The 21,119-nt window shown below is 43.6% G+C and overlaps 2 pseudogenes across 2 annotated transcripts in view; both read left to right on the forward strand.

The window, feature by feature from the left end:
• LOC310823683 (cytochrome P450 3A27-like) overlaps positions 1-2,473 on the forward strand; it is a 34,408-nt pseudogene extending 31,935 nt beyond the window's left edge. Inside the window, exon 6 of the transcript in view lies at positions 2,444-2,473. The product of the transcript in view is annotated as a cytochrome P450 3A27-like (transcript). The remainder of the gene's footprint in view (positions 1-2,443) is intronic.
• LOC310824158 (cytochrome P450 3A27-like) overlaps positions 1-21,119 on the forward strand; it is a 94,401-nt pseudogene that overhangs the window by 36,883 nt on the left and 36,399 nt on the right. The window lies entirely within an intron of this gene.

Raw genomic sequence — 21,119 nt, forward strand, 5'->3', positions numbered from 1 at the left:
CTGGCTTCAGTCTCCGTTATTAAAACCCAACACCTATCACAGAGTTAGAGTAGTAACATAGAGTAGGCCATTAGAACACAAATAAATAAGTGTTGTTCAATATGCTTCAGCTGGGTAGTTGAGACCTAGTGACTTTGGAGTCTGCTATTGATGTCTGTCAACATGAAATCTGTCAAGAAATCTGCCCTATTTCACTCTATGAGAAATCCCATAGGAATGATTTTCGTCCTGTGGAGAGATAGAAATAGAAATGTAGTAAAGTGTCTTATTGGTCAATAATGGTCTGTAATGAGAGTTGGTGTCATTACAGATTCACACAAAACAAACTCAAGCAGTAGTCAGTCACCATTTCAAGTTATATTTAATAGACTAGGACAGTTCAGATTAAAATACATGTTCATCTGGGTTTAAAGATGAGAACATAAAACCTCTTCTGATAGAGAGGGACTTCAAAAATGTAATTGGATATAGGGCCATTGCAGATTTTGTCCACAGCCACTCCCATGGCAGTCATTAAAAAACAATTTAAAAAAACATTGCTAATTATGTGAAACACCAAATTTCCTGATTCATGGCTCATTCTGAGAATTGGAATCATATTCCAGCTATATACTAACTATGTATAACTTTGGTTTGTAGTCTCACTGAGGTCCAGCTCTCCACCAAGGGCACTGCAGAGGGACACAGCACGCCTCACCGCCCCCCTCTCACCTCCCACAGGGACCAGGTACAGGAGCTGCAGGAGGAGGGCTTTGCTGGAGCTGAGGGGAGACAGAGGAGGGAGCGTACATTGTACAATGAGAAATCCTCCTCCCTCCTCCTCATCAGAGATCAGTGTGTCTGTCCTTACCCCAGACGGACTGTGTCTAAGTGGGATGAGCTCTGTGCTGTGTCCCTCTGCTCCTATGCTGACAGGTCCACAAAGGAGGAGCAGGAAAAATCCAGCCTGTGCTGCAGAGCCCTGAGCTGCTCTGCTGCTGCCCCCTGCTGGATGTGTGAGGCAGTGCAGCAGTGGAGGAACCTCAGCAGCAGCCTCCTGTCAACACTGCAGCAAGGGATACAGGGTCAGCTGTACCTGGTGGAAGACCTCGTTGATGAAGATGATGTTGTCCCGCCAGCCGGACAGCGTGCTGCTGTTGGAGTGGCTCTTCTCTGGCTCGGCAGGCCCGTTGAGCTCCCCCTCCTCTCCAGTCCTTCTCCTTCCCCTGGAGAATTGCACAACTTTTTTTTATAGATTGGTGTTACAAATTCTTTAGCTGAGTAGTTTTACTGAGTTAATACCTATGTCTGATCTAAATTTCATGTGAATGGCTGCAATGGAAATATGTTGAATTAAACATTTGTTGATGTGTTGAATACTTATTTTCCCGCACTGTATATACACACTCACTGAGCACGTTATTAGGAACACTATACTATACTCGGTAGGGCCTCCCTTTGCTCTGAAAACAGCCTCAATTCTTTGTGGCATTGATTCCACAAGATGTTTATAACATTTCTTTGACTTTCTGGTCCATGATGACATGATTGCATCACGCGATTGCTGTAGATTTTTCAGGTGCACTTCCAAGCTGTGAATCTCCCGTTCTACCACATCCCAAAGGTGTTCTATTTGATTCAGATCTGGTGGCTGGGAAGGCCACTGAAGAACACAGAACTCATTGTTATGTTTCTGAAACCAGTTTGAGACGACTTTTGCTTTGCGACATGGTGCATTATCATGCTGGAAGTAGCCATTAGAAGATGGGTAAATTGTGGCCATGAAGGCATGCACATGGTCAGCAACAATACTCAAATAGGCTGTGGCATTCAAGCAATATGATTGATTGGTATTAACAGGCCCAAAGTGTGCCAAAAAAACATTCCCCACACCATTACACCACCTCCACCATGAGAATGTGTACAGGTGTTGCTAATAAAGTGTTTGTTGATTGTATATATAATATATATATATATATATATATATATATTTGTATTTATTATACTACAGCATGTATTATACTTCAGCACTTTCATATTTATTTGTCTCTGTGTGTGGTTTACGTATGTATGTATATATAGTGTGTGATTTTCTCGAATTGTAGGACATCAGCACTTATTACCGTCTACCTTTTTCTAAAATGTTTGTTAATATATCACAGCACTTACGCATGCCCACTTTATTATGGGGGTTTTACCTCCTTTTATGTATAATTGTCTTTTCACTATGCTTATTACTAATTTATTACATGTCCCCAGCATATATATATATATATATATATATATATATATATATATATATATACCTGTTATTATCTATTTATATAGGCAGTGCTAACCCTAAGTAAGTGCATGTTTGAGACAACATCATCTGTGTGTGTGTGTGTGTGTGTGTGTGTGTGGTGTGTGGCGTGTGTTTGGTCCTCACCTATACATGCGTGCTGTCCATCTCCGTGGTGAGCAGCTGCTCTGGGTCTCCTCCACCTCGTCCTAGCTGCTCTTCTCCGTCTCCATTATGAAGGTGGGCTTCTCCTGCAGGATCAACTTCCTGTACACCTTGATCACCTTGCGGGTCGCTGATGCCTCGCAGGACGGCAACAGGAAGGCCTGCAGGGGGAAGATAGAGACATCAGGAGATTTACTAGAATATACGTTATGTATTATGATAATACATTAGAATTATAATTATTATATAATTATAATTATATAATATAATTCCAGGAGGTTGTTCCTCTCCTTCTCCTGACTGCACACACACATGATCTCTATTTTCATCCTGAGAATGAGTGTGTTGGAGTCAAATTTCTAAGAATGTGTCTTCGATGGAGTGATACAGTCCGTCCACTAGAGGACAGTCCAATAGAACTCATCTCATCTCATAGGGTCATTCAGATCAATACTGCATTCAAAAGCAAGTGGTGACCGTGAGGAAATCAAATGAGCATTAAACGTACGGTAATGCTAACATATTTCTGTCATATCATATCTTTCTACAGTGAAAATACGACATGTGAATTGTAGGTTTGTTTCATTTGTTTAATCTGGTAACTCTTCTAAAACGTCTAAAAACGTTACTCTTCATATTTTTAGACAACATTAAACGATAACAACTTGAGCCCATGGTACTTCTGCACATCTGTACCTGGTGGAAGAACTTGTTGACGAAGATGATGTTGTCCTGCCAGTCGGACAGCGTGCTGCTGTTGGAGTGGCTCTTCTCTGGCTCGGCGGGCCCGTTGGGCTTCCCCTCCTCCCCAGTCCTTCTCCTTCCCCTGGAGAATTGCACATAACTTAGTCAAGTCTCACCCTCCTCCTCCTCTCCCCTCACCTAGTCAAGTCTCACCCTCCTCCTCTCTCCTCACCTCGTCAAGTCTCACCCTCCTCCTCTCTCCTCACCTCGTCAAGTCTCACCCTCCTCCTCCTCCTCTCCCCTTACCCAGTCAAGTCTCACCCTCCTCCTCCTCCTCCTCCTCTCCCCTGCACTCAAGTCTCACCAACCAAGGAGGTCCTCTCCCCTCACCTCATCAAGTCTGGAGTTGGTTTCTTATTGGCGAGTCCCGTTCCATCCTAAATGGCCATCATGACAAAGATTATTTTAGATTTTAAAATGAGCAGTTGGCCTACATGTGTCCAGTAATGTGATCATGAAGGTGATTCAGTGTCATTGAGTTGGTCAATAATGGTCTTGAGAGTTGAGATTCACACAAAACAAACTCAAGTCGTAGTCAGTCACCATTTAAAGTGAAACATCTACGTTATATTTAATAGTCTAGGACAGTTCAGATTAAAATACATGTTCATCTGGGTTTAAAGATGAGAGCATAAAACCTCTTCTGATACAGAGGGACTTCAAAAATGTAACTGGATGTAGGGCCATCGCAGATTTTGTTGCCGTCATTTAAAAAAAGAAAAGAAAAAAGCATCGCAAATGATGGTTAAAACTGTTTGTAAAACACCACATTTCCTGACTCATGGCTCATTCTGAGAACTGGAATCATATACTTGAGGGCAGTCTAATGACAGTGGAAGTTTGTTTTTACTATACCTGAAAACTTTGTTTTGATTATGTCATTGATTTTATTATAACATGTGAAAAAGAGCTACTTTGAACACACATCCATCAAATGCAGCCCTTACATTACTAATTAGAGAGACAATCTACACAACACAACTCCATAGGCTCAAACACATGTGTTACAGCTTGATATGATATCACAATTGTGTAGATGTTCCATATGATGACATCATACATGGGTTGCCATAGGGATAAAGTATTGGGTATGTGAACTTCCCGGGCATCAGGTAGATGGAGAAAGACTCAGCATTGGTAAGTCCTCTGTACAACATTTTACAAACATTTCAGTCAAAAGGCCTTAATTGTTATAAAAATGTTGTCTTTGGTGTGAATTTCCATAAGTAATTAATGGTGAGCAACATGTATTTCTCTTGGTTTTGGGGTTAGGGTAATATGCATGAATTTGAAAACAAAACCAAAAAGACACTATTCACCCTCTCTATCCTACTAATTCAATCAAAATCAATCAACACGTCTAGGTTTGAGATAGCACTAAATCAGGACAAGTGGTATATTTTACGAGTGGTGTATTTCCTTGGTGTATATATCACTTGTACAAATTATGAGAACTGAAATCATCAACCTGTGAGGTGGTCTTATGGCAGTGGTAAATGGTTTCTACAGTACCCCAAACTACTTTTGGATTTAATTTGCTAATGTAATAAAAGAGCTTTTGCATAAATACTGCAATGTGAGTTCCACCAATCTTCAGCCCACAGGGTCGTTACACTATCCCCTCCGTTCGGGAGAGCGTGCCCTCACGCTTCACTATACGTGTCTCTCACGTGGACACGCCTCTCCGATGGCCTCACGGGCACCATCCCACTTCTGACACCAATGTAGCGAACGGCGGGGTAGAGTAGCTTGCCTTAAGCGGGTATCGAACTCGCAACCTTCCGCTTACAAACCGGCCGCGCTAGCCACAACACCAAGAGAGTTAACTCCCTTGGCAGAGCTGCTAACGGGCCTTACACAGGGTCGTTACAATACATTGGTAGTACAAAGAGAAAGCTGGAAAAGTGTTTGCTAACAGATAGTTGTAGATAGGGTGTGTATTTGTTTTGGGCTGACTTATGGTAAGATCTATCAATATGTGTTTGCCACTAAAATGTCAGCATTACTGAGGGCATTGGAGGTGGTTTTATTGAAGGCCGATGCAGGCCCAGCCTAGTGCATGGTTGTATACATGGCTATAGTAATTTAAATGTTCAGCGTGGAATGAACCTGCGTGCCACTGTTACATTTCATGATGTCACAGTGACATCATCAGAGGTGCCATGGTTATTATTGCTAGGAGATGCGAGATACAGTACAACAAATATGACAGAATATGTTGTAACACAGTGATATCACACAAGTGGTGACCATTTGACGCCGGCTACCATGGTAACCTACTGTAGGTAAAATTTTAAATGGCATTACACATATAGCACACTGCTTTTACACATGCAGTTCACTATAATACTGTAGGGAATAAGCTGTTATTGGAGATGTAAATTGTTACATTGAAAGTCATATTTTCATACCTAATATTAGAGAAAAGGTACTGGGCAAATGCATGGAATGTAGACCTACACATTTTCCATTCACATTCTGAGCTGATCATCAGTTCAATGGTGCTCGTAGAGTGAGTTGCAGGTCAAACTCTTTATTATTTAGCTACTTTATTGTAGTGGGTTGATGTAAATGTACTGCTTTTGACTATGTACTGTATTTTGGAGATGTAATGTACCGTTACTTTATGCAATGAAATAGGGGGATTATGCATAAAAGTGTTGTAATTTCTGAATGATAAACCAATATGTACATCAAATAAAAAATAAAAATCTCTACGTTTTTATTTCAAATCCAAACAGAAGAAAAAATGCTTCACTGTCCCATTACTTACGCACGGTACTGTATAACCTTCTGTGGAAAGGGTTCTACATGGAACCCAAAAGGTTTCTTCAAAGGGACAGTGGAAGAAGAACCCTTTTTGGTTCTAGGTAGCACTTTTTCAAAGAGTGCAGGATCTGTGATGGGTCTGTCTGTCTCTATCTACGGTATATTTGCTTGAATGCCACAGCCTATTTGAGTATTGTTGCTGACCATGTGCATCCCTTCATGGCCACAATTTACCCACCTTCTAATGGCTACTTCCAGCATGATAATGCACCATGTCACAAAGCAAAAGTCGTCTTAAACTGGTTTCATGAACATGACAATGAGTTCAGTGTTCTTCAGTGGCCTTCCTTGTCACCGGATCTGAATCCAATAGAACACCTTTGGGATGTGGCAAAACGGGAGATTCACATCTTGAAAGTGCACCTGAAAAATGTGCAGGAATTGCGTGATGCAATCATGTCATCATGGACCAGAATCTCAAAGGAATCAATGTCACGAAGAATTGAGGCTGTTTTGAGAGCAAAGGCAGGCTCTACCCAGTATTAGTATAGTGTTCCTAATAAAGTGTTAGATGAGTGTATATCTAACTATCTTTGTTTTTGCTGGTCTGTAGGATCTATGATGGCCGTCAGCCCGTCCTGTGTATCATGGACACAGCCATGATCAAAACCATCCTCATCAAGGAATGCTACTCCCTTTTCACTAACAGGAGGGTAATACGCTAAATTGAAGTTGTTGTATGGGGAAAAAAACATAAGGGCTTATTAAATAGATAATATCATTGTTATTATAGCATTATTAATATTCGGTTAATTTTGCAGTATATAATCATTGTTATTTTTCTAGAATTTCTATCTCAACGGGCCTCTGTATGACGCCGTGTTTATCGCTGAGGATGATACATGGAGACGGATCCGCAGTGTCCTGTCTCCCTCCTTCACCAGTGGGCGGATCAAAGAGGTACAGTCCCATCTCTCCTCTCCTTCTTTTATTCATTCCAACAACACAAATAAATGAATGACTAACAACTCTGACGTGTGTGTGTGTGTGTGTTTATGTGATTTGTACTATGTGTATAGTGTGTATTCATTGTTGTTTGTTGTTGTGTGAAGCAGCAACTTTAATTGTCCAAGACAAATTTCCATCCGGGACAATAAAGTATATTTAATCTTATCTTAGATAAGTTCAGTGGTCAGATGACAGAGTATAGAATAATAGTTCATCTTTGGAGTCACTTATTCCTTGACTATATACATAGTGTATCCTGTATGAATGTATATTCTCAGGCTATATAAACATTAAAATAATTCCTGTTTCAAACATGATATTAACCCATGTTTTGCACATATTAATCCATGTATCAATCATCATATTTTTCCATGTATCCTTCCCAACTCAGATGTTCGGGATCATGAAGCAGCACTCTGGTAATTTGGTCAGCAATCTGAAGAAGACGGCCGATAACGAAGAGCCCATTGAACTAAAAGAGTGAGGATTTCTCTCCGAGAAGATAAGGTGAATTTGTAATTTCAGTGAACTCCCCCTTTAATTTTGTGGTTGTGGTTCTGGTGGTCAAAGATTGTGTGGTTGTGTTCCAGGTTCTTTGGACCATACAGTATGGATAAGGTCGTCAGCACTTCATTCAGTGTCGACATCGACTCCCTCCACAACCCCTCTGACCCCTTTGTGACCAACATCAAGAAAATGCTCAAGTTTGACATCTTCAGCCCACTGTTCCTCACAGTCGGTACAACTGCCCCCATATAGCTTTCAGTCTAAATCATTTTGTGCTCAATAAATGAAGCTATCGAATTCATTGATTAGACTGACATACACTGTGGAAACACTCTATGAGACCACCAGTAGCTCTCTGTCCTTCCTGGCCTACAATCTGGCAACCAGCCCTCACATCATGACCAAGCTGCAGGAGGAGATAGACACTGTGTTCCCAACAAGGTAACCCCTCTGCAGACTCCTATATAGTACTATTCATGTGGAACAGGAAATATGATAGTGACAGTATTTTAGAGGGTACTGATGAGTGTGTAACCCCTGTGCACTGCAGACTCCTACAGTATCTATTACTATTGCTTTGGAACAGATGGTTAGATAGGTGACAGTATTTTGCAGTATGCTAATGTGTCTGTAGCATCCCTGTGCAGACTTCTGCCCAGTGCTATTCATTTGAAACAGGAAGTAGATAGGTGTTGTTGGAATCTTCAGAATAGTTAAAAGGCCAGTACCTGAGGACCTGAGGGATCTACAGGGTATATACCTTAAAAGCATGTCTGACATGCAGTGGTGTGCGTGACCATAGAGTGATTTCTAAACTAATACAATTATCTTAAAATAAATTATAAAACTAACAGGTTATCAGTGCAGAGACTTGTATGATATGTGCTCTCCATCTGACTCGTGCTGCTGCATTTTGTATCATTTGCCAAGAGCTTTCTTTGGTCGACCAGACAGGAGAGTGTTACAGTAATCAAGGCTGCTAGTAATACAAGCATGCATTCGTCTCTCAGTGTCAGCCTGGGAGAGGAAAGGTTGCACCTTTACAGCTGTGTTCTGTAAAGGTCCATGTAATATTCAACCTTTTTAAAAGCTTCCTAAAGGTTGTAATGACTATCTTTAATCGGTAGCGATCAGGGAACGAGATCCCTTGAAATAAATATTTCATTTACAAACGCTGTTTTGGTTCGGAAAACACGCTTTTTAAAATGCAGTGTCCTACCTGGACACTCGGTTTGCATATAAACATGTTGTTACTGCCAGGGGTGTTCTAGGGGAGTGGACTCACCTTTCTGTCTCTGAGGGCTGCCTCTTCCAATCGTGTGCGCATGCAGAAACACAACAGCTAATGTCCAACACTGCAAGTTCATTTCGGGGGGTTATATTATTATAAGGGAGGATGTTGTCGTTTGGACAACTTCAGACAGAATTTCTCCACGATGGCAGATTTCCGACAAACTTACTTACTCTTCTTTAAGTGATACAAATATGTTTTAGTCACATTCTTGATATGGGTTTCAAAATTAAGATCTGAGTCAATGGTGACACCTCTGTTTTTTGCCTGGTGCTTAGTGTTACTGTAAGTAGAAGTGTCTTTAAGTATGCAGACAGTTTCTCTCTTTCGGTTTTTGCTCCAATGACTAGTTCTGTGACATCCATATGTCCGCAATGCATTTCACCAGGAAATCAATCAAACTGTTTGACTGGTGCTACAGAGTCGATAGTTGCCCTTAGTTTGGTGTTGAAGCTGGTTACTAAATCATTATCACAGGAGGAAGCTGTTGATGGTGTACTATTCATATTCATCATCATGAATCTCATCTGCTCAGCGACATGGCTAGATAAAGAGGATGCAACAGGAGTAAGACCCTTTGTAATCACTAGGTCCAGGGTGTGGCAGTGGTTATGGGTGAGCCCAGTAACTCACTGAATAAAGTCCGTAGAATTCAAGAAATTCATCAAATCCATGGCTGTCGAGTCAGTCTCATTGTCCACATGTAGGTTAAAATCACCAATGATAATAATCTTAGCATAATTTGAATGAAAGGTAGATGGGCCTTGGATGAAACCGTGATCTTTACATTTCTCATCCTTGTCATCAGGTGTCTTTATCACTCATTACTGTGCAACAGGAGGCTGATGGAGGTAGAAATGGGAGGACAGCTCATTGTAATTAGAGCTTGACAGATATATCTGATATTGGCCTTAAAGAAATATCTGAAGAGTTATTCACCATGTTATATATAATATAGAGGAAACTGGACAGCACTTATTATGGATCATTTAACACAATTACACATGACACAACTGTGTTAACAGAGACACAATACGTCCTGCTCCTGTACATGTTTGTATATACTGTACATTTTCCCCTATGTCTGCTAAGGGCTTCACTGCTTTTTCCACTGTTTATGTGGCACATAGGATATTTATATGTAATTGGCCACTTACGTAAATGGGCGATTCTTAGACTACGGGCACTTTCATGTCCTTTGATCATATTTTATAAAAAAAAAAAAAAAAAAAAAAGGGAATATTCACACTTTCATAGTTATCTTTACAATGAAAGTACTTTAGGAACTTTTTACCGGTAGTCTATGATGATTTTTTCACCTTTTTCAACATCGTTATAGATGCAAATATTGCTGTTTTGTGCCTGTCCCACACCCAGACTTCTGATCTTCAATAATGAAAATGAAGTGTAAAAAAATGATTTATCTATTTTTTTTAAATGTGACTGAATAAAGTATCAGTAAAATAATCAACACATAATTGGGGTATTTAAGGTCAAACAACTATTTATGTGATTTTATATACAAAATGTAGTTGTCCCACAGTATTGCCATCATTTCCACCACAACACTGTAATGTCCCTTTAAAAGGTTTGTGTGAAAGATGGTTTGGGTAGTTTCTATGGAGATGAACAGTTACATCACAGCACATGTCTGATATGGAGGATATTTTGGATTTCTTCACCAACTTTTGAAGAAAACTCAAGGTAAATATTGCTTGAAATGAAAATATTTTTATTGTATGTCATTTCCAAACATGACGTAACATCAATTGAGTTTGTAAATAAATCGATTTTTTAACGTACATAGATGTATTTTGCATGCATGAAATGCTAGGTACCAATTCATAGCTAATCTGTGATGCTAGCTTGGATTTTTTTACAAAATACTGTAAGATTGTCATTTCCACCTCCGTCATTTCCAACACATTATCTTCTTGGGTGGAAATGACAAAGGTGAGGTTGAAATTACATTTATGCTTACAAGGTGCAATTCATAGATTGTGAGGCTACATATGTGTAATTTATTTATTAAAATGTACAATGTTAATGTTTTATTCAAATGCATATTTGTTGAAATGCATTTTCATCTATTTTTAAGATGCCACGGACCTCTACTGCAGAAAGGTCTCAGGCCTATAGGGACAGAATAAAAGAGGACCCTGTCAAATATGAAGAGCGACTGAAAAGAGACAGGGAGAGATACCTGAGGAAAAAAGAAAGAGGGGTTGACCCAGAAATGACCCAGTCATTTCCACCACCTCATACCTTTTTTTAAAAATAGTTACAAAATTCTAATCACTCATTAAAAACTTCTGCATAGTTTATGGGATAATGTTCCACTTAATGTAATAACACAAGTAGTTATTTCCTGAAATGTATCTAAACAATCCAATATTATATTTCAGGTTGTGGTTGATGTAAGCTTTGTGTTTGGTCCTCATCTCAATTAATTTACCTAATCCACAAATGTATGGTAATTGCAATATAGGTATAAACTGGTAAAACTATGTGTGAAAGTGGTCTTACACTGTTGAGAAATTATGTATATCATACTTTTTTTAAATAATAATCAAATGTTTACATATGATGGAAATTACATTTGTTCAATGCGGGTCGGACAATATGTAAAAAAAACATCAATTTGTCTTGTAATGTTAGTGCGTTCTCTTATGGATCATGAAACTAGACTACTTATATTAACCTATTAGACTGTGACAATTTAGATTTGAACATTTTTTTTCCCCTCAAGTTCACAAGGCCAAAAGTGCCTGTAGTTGAAGAATCGCCCAAATGTGTTATTTTATATGTATGCACTTTATCTTGCATGTTTACAGACTCCCCCCATTCAATTTCACGCATTTCTATTTGGAGTATAAAAGGCACTAGATCACCTGCGGGTATATAAGCTGTGGCTTGCGCTGCGTTCTTCAGTTGGCAGTTAATACCTGAACCAGTAAAGACTGAGGACCAGACGACTCACTAGTGTGTTTTCCATTTATTCTTAAGCATAAGCATTAATACAGTTTGTCATTAATGTAGGCTTTCTATTTAGTGTACCGTTAGGCATAGTAGCATATGAAGTTTGTAGTCTGTTAGCGGTAATTGCGCTAGCTTGGTATCCTAAACGAGGACGAGTTAGCACTAGTTTGCCGTTTACGATGAGTGGTTGTTGTCAAATGACACCTGACAAAACATGTCGAAGGGAGTCTGGTGTAACGTTTGCCTGACTCCACTGATACAGATGTATGTGTAGGATTTAATGTTAGAGTGTTTTGTAGTTTACATTTTCTTTGTTTTTCTTCGTTTTCTCCTAACGGTTAAGAGAAGGTAGACGGTTAGAGCCAGAGCCCGAACCGCTGATGAACAGCGCTGTAGTTTACCGTTGCCAAGGCAACCAGGCAGCTCACAGGTTGTACCATATTTCTAAATCATTATTTTGATATAATACTGAAATGTATATATACATACTGAAATTATATTGTTATTGTTTTACATTGTAATTTGTATTGTTCCAACTAAGTTCATTGGCAGTTAATACCTGAACCACGAGTATGTTTTCCATTTATCCCCCCCCCCCTATACTAAGACTAACCCCAACCCCACCCAGAGACCTCTTCATCCCCGCTACCCCCCTTGTACAAGTTCTCTCCTGCTAATACAAATAAAATGAAATAGCCGACTGCCTATGGCCCCTGGTGTGAGCATTGATTACTTTGTCTTATGATGACTGTTGGATAGATGATTCAATTACTTAAACAAATGTATTGTTGTAAGTCGCTTTGGATAAAGGCGTCTGCTAAATGCCATGAATGTAAATGTAAATTACAATGGAGGGCCATGTCCAGAAACGACCCCGAGCCCCTACCACTGATCTATATACCTATATCTATGTCTGTGTTTTGTCTATTAATTAATAATATGATGATGATTAATCCCAACGACGTATATTTTCCAAGAAACAACATGAGCATATCTGTAATCAAATAAATATCTCCTGCGTCATAATGCTGTTGTCTTGATGACGCTGCTAGCAATGACGTAAATTTATGTAAAAGTCACTTTGGTCACTTGAACCTCCAGTTGTTGTCAAATAGCCTTTGCTGATTGTCATTTGTAATGTGGTACGCTCATTAGTGGAAATAGATTCAATTACATTTCAACACAATGGAGAAAAACTGGTGGGACCCGCCGCAGGTAAGTTTGCCTTGCTCTATTTTAGTTTAAATAAACGGGAATACTTTACATTAAATTGCCCCAATACTTGGGCCAAATGTCCAAGGACGTAGGATGTATCTTTCGAGAGGGGGTGCTGCCTAAATGTTGTGTAAAGGGCTGTGCCATGGCTGCTGGTGGGCCGGTCGATCTGTGGGCTGCGGGGCCGGTGAGCGACACGATGTGTGGGCTTCGCGCAGATCCCCCCTACCTTAATCGAATAAGCACTAGGCCGACAAGCTCCTGTATATTTTCAGCCTACCTCAAGTCCGTGAACTGCCTTCAAGTAAACGCAAAGCTGTAAGAAGCAGGGCTGAAAATTAATCAAATTTAATCAAATCAAGCTCTATCATCCGTGGTGACAACATGTTACTGTACACTTGTTTGTATTCGTATGTTATCGTCCAGTCAAAGTAGCCTACAATTCAAAACAACATTTCCCCCACAATCAGGACCTAGACCTACTGCAAAGAAATACCCTTAATTGGCTACTCTTTGTTGTTAGATCTCTGGGAAGTAATTCATCCGACTCGGCAGACAGTTTGATCCCAACATCAAGTCAAATCGCGGTAATTTCGGTGAGCGCTTAATTCCAAAAACAGCTGTTTGTCAGTGAAAGAGCAGCGTAACAGCCTAAAAAGTGAAACGGGACGAGCTCAATCGTTGTTACAGAGAGAAATGTGGCTGCAAAATCAACCATTTTAAAGATCAACATTAAAACGAGACAGCTTTATAAATAACCTATAGAGGATGGACTATCGAAGAAAGATGATTGACAGAACAATATCAAAATGGTTAATTTGATGTTTTCAGGTAGGCCCTATCTAAAATATAACCAAACATAGTTGGCACTAATAGGTCTTAATCGACAGGACCTTTCCTTAAGTAAGTCGTAAGTTGACTTTGCAAAGGGCCTACAATTACTTACTGTACAGGCCTACATGATTTGCAATATAAATTGTGTCGGATATGTTGAATAAAAGGTAGATGTAGGCCTTTTTTAAAGGCAAAACTAGAGAGCCCCTTTTGGGAAATTGGGAACGCAACAGCCTATTCTTGAGAACATTGTGAGGTACCGCAATCTCTTTGCGAGGGAAGCCTGTTATCTAACGCAATCATATTTCTTGACGTTTCCCTGTCATTGTGTCTGTCATCTCCATCAGGAAGTTTCAAAGCCCTATGCTACTGTATTTGATAACTACCCACTCACCCCATTCAGGATGGCTAAACATAGACAATATGTAAAGATCACTGGAGACAACTGAATGGTTTTATACTCAGAAAAGACAAATACATTCATAGAGACATTCTCGAGACTGCACCTGTAGTGTGTTCACTGTATGTCCACAGGAGTGTAAAGAGGATCAGGCTGCCCTGATGATGGAGGCAGCAGGACCGGCAGCTTTCGCAGCCTACACCCCACTCCCACAGAGGACATCAAGACGGGCCAGGCACACGAGAGAGAGGGCCAGAGTGGCTAAAGAAAGAAAGGAAGAGAAGGAGGGTTGGAGGAGGGAGATGGAGGAGAGAGCGGAAGAGGTGGAGGGAGCCCAAAACCTTCTGCATAAGGTGAAGGAGCACACCGATGCAGAGAAGGAGAGGCTGAAGGAGGAGAGAGAGAGGGTGGACAAGGACAGAGAAATGGTGGACAAGGACAGAGAAATGGTGGAGAGGAAGAGGAAGATAGTCAACCATCTTAAAGATAATATGGAGAGGAAGAGGAAAGTGTTGGATAGAGACACTGAGAAAGTGAATGAATGCAATGCAATACTCAGTCGCATTCAAAAGACGCAGGAAAATAACAAAAAGGATTTGGAGGAGAGGATTGTCCAGTTGGAAATAAAGGCGAAAGAGGTGGAGGAGGTGGAGAAAGTGACAAAGGAGATGGAGGAGACTTTCCAGAGGGAGATGGAAAAAACAAGAAATGAGATGAAGAGGAGAGAGAAGGAGGTGGAGGAGAGAGAGAGGGTGGTGCAGGAGAGAGAGAAGGAGGTAAAGAAGAGCGAAGAGAGATTAAAGATGAGTGAGAAGGAGACCGAAACAATGGAGGTGATGAAGAGAAGGGTAGAAGAGGTTGACAGAGAGATGGAGAGAATCCTAGAGGAGAAAGAAATGGAGGTGAAACAAGTGAAAGAGAGGATGGAGGTGATGAAATGGGCAGAGGAGGAGAGAGAAAAAGACAGGAATGAGAAGAAGAAAGAAAAGGATATTGAATGGATGAGAAAGGAGTTGGAGGTGATGAAGAGAGTAGAGGAGGTGGAGAGAGAGAAGGAGAAAATCCTGGAGGAGAAAGAATGCGACGTTAAACGTGTGAGAGAAGAGATGGATGTGATGATAAAGAATATGGTGGAAAGGAGGGAGAGGGAAGTGAAAGAGGAGATGAGGATGAAGACAGAGATGGAGAGAGAGAGGGAGAAGATTGAAAAGGAGAAAGAAAAGGTTATTGAATGGATGAGAAAGGAGATGGAGGCGGGTATGAAGAGAGAAGAAGAGATGGAGAGAGAGATGGAGAGAATCCTGGAGGAGAAAGAAAGGGAGGTGAAACAAGTGAAAGAGAGGATGGAGGTGATGAAATGGGCAGAGGAGGAGAGAGAGAGAAACAGGAGTGAGAAGGAGAAAGAAAAGGATTTTGAATGGATGAGAAAGGAGTTGGAGGCGATGAAGAGAGTCGAAGAGATGGAGAGAATCCTGGAGGAGAAAGAATGTGACGTTAAACACGTGAGAGAAGAGATGGATGTGATAAAGAATATGTTGGAAAGGAGGGAGAGTGAAGTGGAAGAGGAGATGAGAAAGATTACAGAAGATGTCGTGAAGTGGATGAAGACAGAGATGGAGAGGGAGAAGGAGAAGATTGAGAAGGAGAAAGAAAACGATATTGAATGGATGAGAAAGGAGATGGAGGCGGGTATGAAGACAGTAGAAGAGATGGAGAGAATCCTGGAGGAGAAAGAAATGGAGGTGAAACAAGTGAAAGAGAGGATGGAGGTGATGAAATGGGCAGAGGAGGAGAGAGAGAGAAACAGGAGTGAGAAGGAGAAAGAAAAGGATTTTGAATGGATGAGAAAGGAGTTGGAGGCGATGAAGAGAGTAGAGGAGGCCGAGAAAGAGATGGAGAGAATCCTGGAGGAGAAAGAAATGGAGGTGAAACAAGTGAAAGAGAGGATGGAGGTGATGAAATGGGCAGAGGAGGAGAGACAGAGAAACAGGAATGAACAGGAGAAAGAAAAGGATATTGAATGGGTGAAAAAGGAGTTGGAGGCAATGAAGAGAGTAGAAGTGGTCGAGAAAGAGATGGAGAAAATCCTGAAGGAGAAAGAAGATGACGTTAAACGCATGAGAGAAGAGATGGATGGGATGATAAATAATATGGTGGAAACGAGGGAGAGGGAAGTGAAAGAGTTGACGACAAAGATTACAGAAGATGTCGTGAAGAGGATGAAGACAGAAATGGAGAGAGAGAAGGAGAAGACTGAAAAGAAAAGAGTAATGGCGGCGAACCTGGAGTTTGCCAGAGAGAGCATGGAGAGGGCTTTCCATAAAGGGAAACAAAATACAGGTATGCCCTCCATTATCTGCTTACAGTGCATTCAAAGGATGATCCTTTTGGCTTCTCAAATCACCTCAAAATAATTTAGATTTTATCTATACAAATGATAAGACAATTTTTCTCTTTCAGATATTTCAACACAGAGACAATTCTGGAAATCCACAACTATCTCGAACTTACTACCACAATAACTACCCTGCATACTACCACTATAACTACACTTGCCGTTTCAATTCTCTTTCATTAAAGTCATATTCAAAGGCAAACTGTGTGTCATGTTTGAAATGCTGTATTTTACAAGTTGCATAGCTGTAAACTATGTTGAGTGATGATGAGTTTAGGAAGAAAAGGTATGTAAAAAATGCATACTCCTGCACACACGATTGTTACCTCTGCTTATTTATTGTGTCGACGTTTTGGTTTATGACCTTTATCAAAACATTTTTATCTGTGAGGTCTGTATTCCTAACACCACAAAAAGACAAAGTGGTGGTGTTTGTGTTTTTTACATTTACAAGTTGAGGAAGAAAAAACATGGCACATGTATGCACATGGGTTAGATTAGAAACAATCTGGGTAAACCTTAATTTGAAGAGGTATGCATGAGGTCTGTTATGTTTTTCTCTATATGCCATAATATTGATTACAATGATCAACATATTTGTACCCTGAAAAGAACCCAAACTGAACAAGTTCCCCATTATAAGTACCTGGGCATTTACATAGATGATACACTTTTAAAATACATGTTGAAAAAGTGATCAAGAGTTTGTGAGTTAGACTTGTACTTGTTTTGTAAAGAAATGTCTTGCTTCACCTTTGATAATAGGAGGAAGATTGTCTTGGCAACGCTCCTCCCTGTCCGTGTGTGGGGGGACATGCAGCGTTCGGCCTGTAGAGGGAGCTACAGGACCGTGGCCGGGGTTGTGTCGGCGAGACTTTTGTTGCACACCTGCTGCGAATTAAGTCTCGCCGGCGAATGTTTAAGATGGGTGTGCTTCTGCCATTTCAGGAGGCGAGGTGGGCTGGGAACGACAGGAGTGGCTTCCGAGACAGACGACTGAAAAGTCGCAGGAACTTTGAGACGGGCTGAAAAGCCGCTAGAACTTTGAGACGGGCTGAAAAGCCGATAAAGTGAATGTTTATGATAATAAACGGGACAAAATCCCTCACTACGATACTGCGTCTGCCTCTGTGTACAACGGACTTCGTTACATTGGCGCCCAACCTGGGACACAGAGGGAAGGCAGAATGGAGGCGTTAGCAGCGGCAATGTCGAGGATAGCGCTTGTCCTCGAGCAGCAGACGGCCCTGCAGCAGACCCAGCAGACGACGCTGGAGGAACTAACGGCGGCGAGGATCACCGACAGTGCCCTCCTTCAGGACTTCACCAGGGTCGGCGGGCCGGCGCCGGGGACCGGAGCGGCACCAGGTCCCCCCAAGGTCCAGTACCACCGCCCCAGGACCTCCAGACCGCCGTCGGACAGGCCGAGGACCATCTCTCCCTCCCACCGCGGGGGCCACAACGACCAACCCCGGCCCCGCGGCAAGGGGGAGGGGGCCAACGCCCAGGAGGAGCCGGGGGAGCAGAAGGAGAGAGGCCGGCGCCCGCCCCGAGGACGAGATGGCAGGGGCGCACCCATCCGGAACCGACCCCGGCCCCACAGGGAGCACCTCGAGCGACAGGGGGGGTGTGTTGGCGGTGCGGACGGCCGGGCCACGTGCAGGCCGAGTGTCGGGCGATGGACGTGGGACGGGTCGTCCGCATCGGCGACATACCGGGCCCTCCCCCCGGACCAGGAGCGGCGTATCGTATTCCGGTAAGGATACAACATGATACGCACCAGGCATTCCTGGATTCGGGCTGCATGCAGTCCATGATCCAGGAGCGCCTGGTTCGGCCGGGGGCATTGTTGAAGGCATCGAGGGTGCGGGTGAGGTGTGTGCATGGGGACATTCACGAATATCCTGTGGTCGCGATCGAGATTCATTTTGAAGGGAAAAAGCATAGAGTACAGGCGGCGGTTAGCCCACGCCTCACGCATCCCCTGATTCTAGGTGTGGATTGGGAGGGGTTTCCTCAAGCGGTAAAGAGGGCTACCGGGATGCGTGCACGACAGCTAGGGAGGTGTGTGGCGTGTAATGTGCTCTGTGCCGAGGCGGCGCCTCGCGACACTGCCGGGGAGCCGGAGCCGGCGGGGGCGCCTCACCCCGAGACTTCCTCGCCGAACTATCCGCTGCTAGGCGACTTCCCCCTCGAGCAGTCTCGTGACGAGACCCTCAGATCAGCCTTTGACCAAGTGATAGCAATTGATGGTACGTTGATACGGCCAGACACAGTGCGCGCCCACCCCTATTTTGCGATTATCAGCGACAGGTTATATCGAGTAAGTCGTGACTCACATAGTCAGGAGGAAGTAACCCAGTTGCTGGTTCCCCGCAGCCGCCGCGAAATGGTCTTCCAGGCGGCTCATTTCAACCCCATGGCGGGCCATCTAGGGTATGACAAAACACTGCACCGTATAATGGCTCGATTTTATTGGCCGGGGATTCGGGCAGAGGTGCGTAGGTGGTGCGCTTCCTGTCGGGAATGTCAGTTAGTAAATCCCCCGGCCATTCCCCGGGCCCCCTTGCGGCCCTTACCATTGGTCGAGAACCCGTTCGACCGCATTGCGATGGATATTATCGGGCCATTTGAACGGAGCACACAGGGTTATCGATTTTTGTTGGTCTTGATAGATTACGCCACCCGATACCCCGAGGCAATACCTCTGCGCAATATCTCTGCCAAGAGTGTAGCGCAAGCATTGTTTCAAGTCATCTCCCGCGTGGGAATCCCGAAAGAGATTCTCACCGATCAGGGCACTAATTTTATGTCACGCACCCTCAAGGAACTGTATGGCTTGTTGAACATCAAGGCGATTCGAACCAGTGTTTACCACCCGGCCACTGACGGCCTTTGTGAGCGGTTCAATCGGACCTTGAAGTCAATGATCCGGAAGTTTGTCCACGAGGATAGTCGGAATTGGCATAAATGGCTAGATCCCCTGTTGTTTGCGGTGCGGGAAGTTCCCCAAGCTTCCACCGGGTTTTCCCCGTTTGAATTACTCTACGGGCGTAAGCCCCGGGGTGTCCTAGACCTGTTTAAAGAAAATTGGGAGGAAGGGTCTAGCGACAGTAAGAGTGAGATCCAGTACGTCCTCGACTTGCGCACAAAGCTCCACGCCCTAGGGGCTATCTCACGTGAGCATTTGCTGCAAGCCCAGGAGCGTCAGAAACGCCTGTATGACAGGGGGTCTACCCTACGAGAGTTTACACCGGGAGACAAGGTGCTCGTACTGTTACCCACCTCCAGCACGAAATTACTCGCGAAGTGGCAAGGACCGTTTGTGGTCACACGTCGCATGGGGGACGTGGATTATGAGGTTGTACGCTCGGACCGGGGGGATAGCTTGCAGGTGTATCACGTCAATCTCCTAAAAAAATGGAACGACGTGGTCACGGTTGCTCTGGCTACGGTAATTCCGGAGAGAGAGGAGTTCGGTCCGGAAGTCCCAAAATCGAAAGTTAGCACTCCGGTCGATATTGATAACCATCTCTCTGCTAGCCAGGCCGCGGACGTTGCAGATTTGCAGCTTAAGTTCGCTGACGTGTTCTCTCCCCTGCCCGGTCGGACTACGCTCATCGACCACCATATAGAAACGCAGCCGGGTTTAACGGTGCGCACGCGTCCCTATAGGTTGCCGGTGCACAAACGAAACGTTGTGTGCACGGAGTTGGAAGCCATGCTGGAGCTGGGTGTGGTCGAGGAGTCCCGCAGTGATTGGTGTAGCCCCATCGTGCTTGTCAACAAGCCAGATGGGACTATACGGTTCTGTGTGGATTATAGACGGGTTAATGCGGTCTCCAAGTTCGATGCCTATCCGATGCCCCGGGTCGACGAGCTCTTGGACCGGCTTGGTACGGCCAGGTACTTCACGACATTGGATTGCACGAAGGGATACTGGCAGATTCCACTCTCGCCGGTGTCCCGGGAGAAAACGGCATTCTCCACTCCGCTCGGGTTATTCCAGTTCACGGTGCTCCCTTTCGGGTTGTTCGGAGCCCCAGCCACTTTTCAGCGCCTCATGGACCGTATTCTGCGGCCGCACGCCGCCTATGCTGCGGCCTACCTAGATGACATTGTCATTCACAGTGACACCTGGCCGCAGCATGTGCGGAGTGTGGCTGCTGTTCTGCGGTCCCTGAGGCAGGCGGGGCTGACGGCCAACCCGAAAAAGTGCGTGATCGGGCGGAGGGAGATCCGGTATCTGGGGTACCACTTGGGATGGGGGGAGGTGCGGCCGCAGATTGAAAAGACTGCGGCCATCGCCGCCTCTCCCCGGCCCAAGACAAAGAAGGAGGTGAGGGCCTTCCTGGGGCTGGCGGGATATTACCGCCAGTTCGTACCAGGGTTTTCGGAGCTGGCCAGTCCCTTGACGGACCTCACCCGGAAGGGTGCCCCGGATCCGGTCCAATGGTCGGGCCAGTGCCAGGGGTCGTTCGAGGCCCTTAAGGGGGCTCTTTGTGGAGAAACGGTCCTGTATGCGCCTGATTTTAACCTCCCTTTCTCCCTA

The sequence above is a fragment of the Argentina silus genome (genome assembly GCF_951799395.1).
Source record: "Argentina silus genome assembly, chromosome: Y".
NCBI classification, from domain to species: domain Eukaryota; kingdom Metazoa; phylum Chordata; class Actinopteri; order Argentiniformes; family Argentinidae; genus Argentina; species Argentina silus.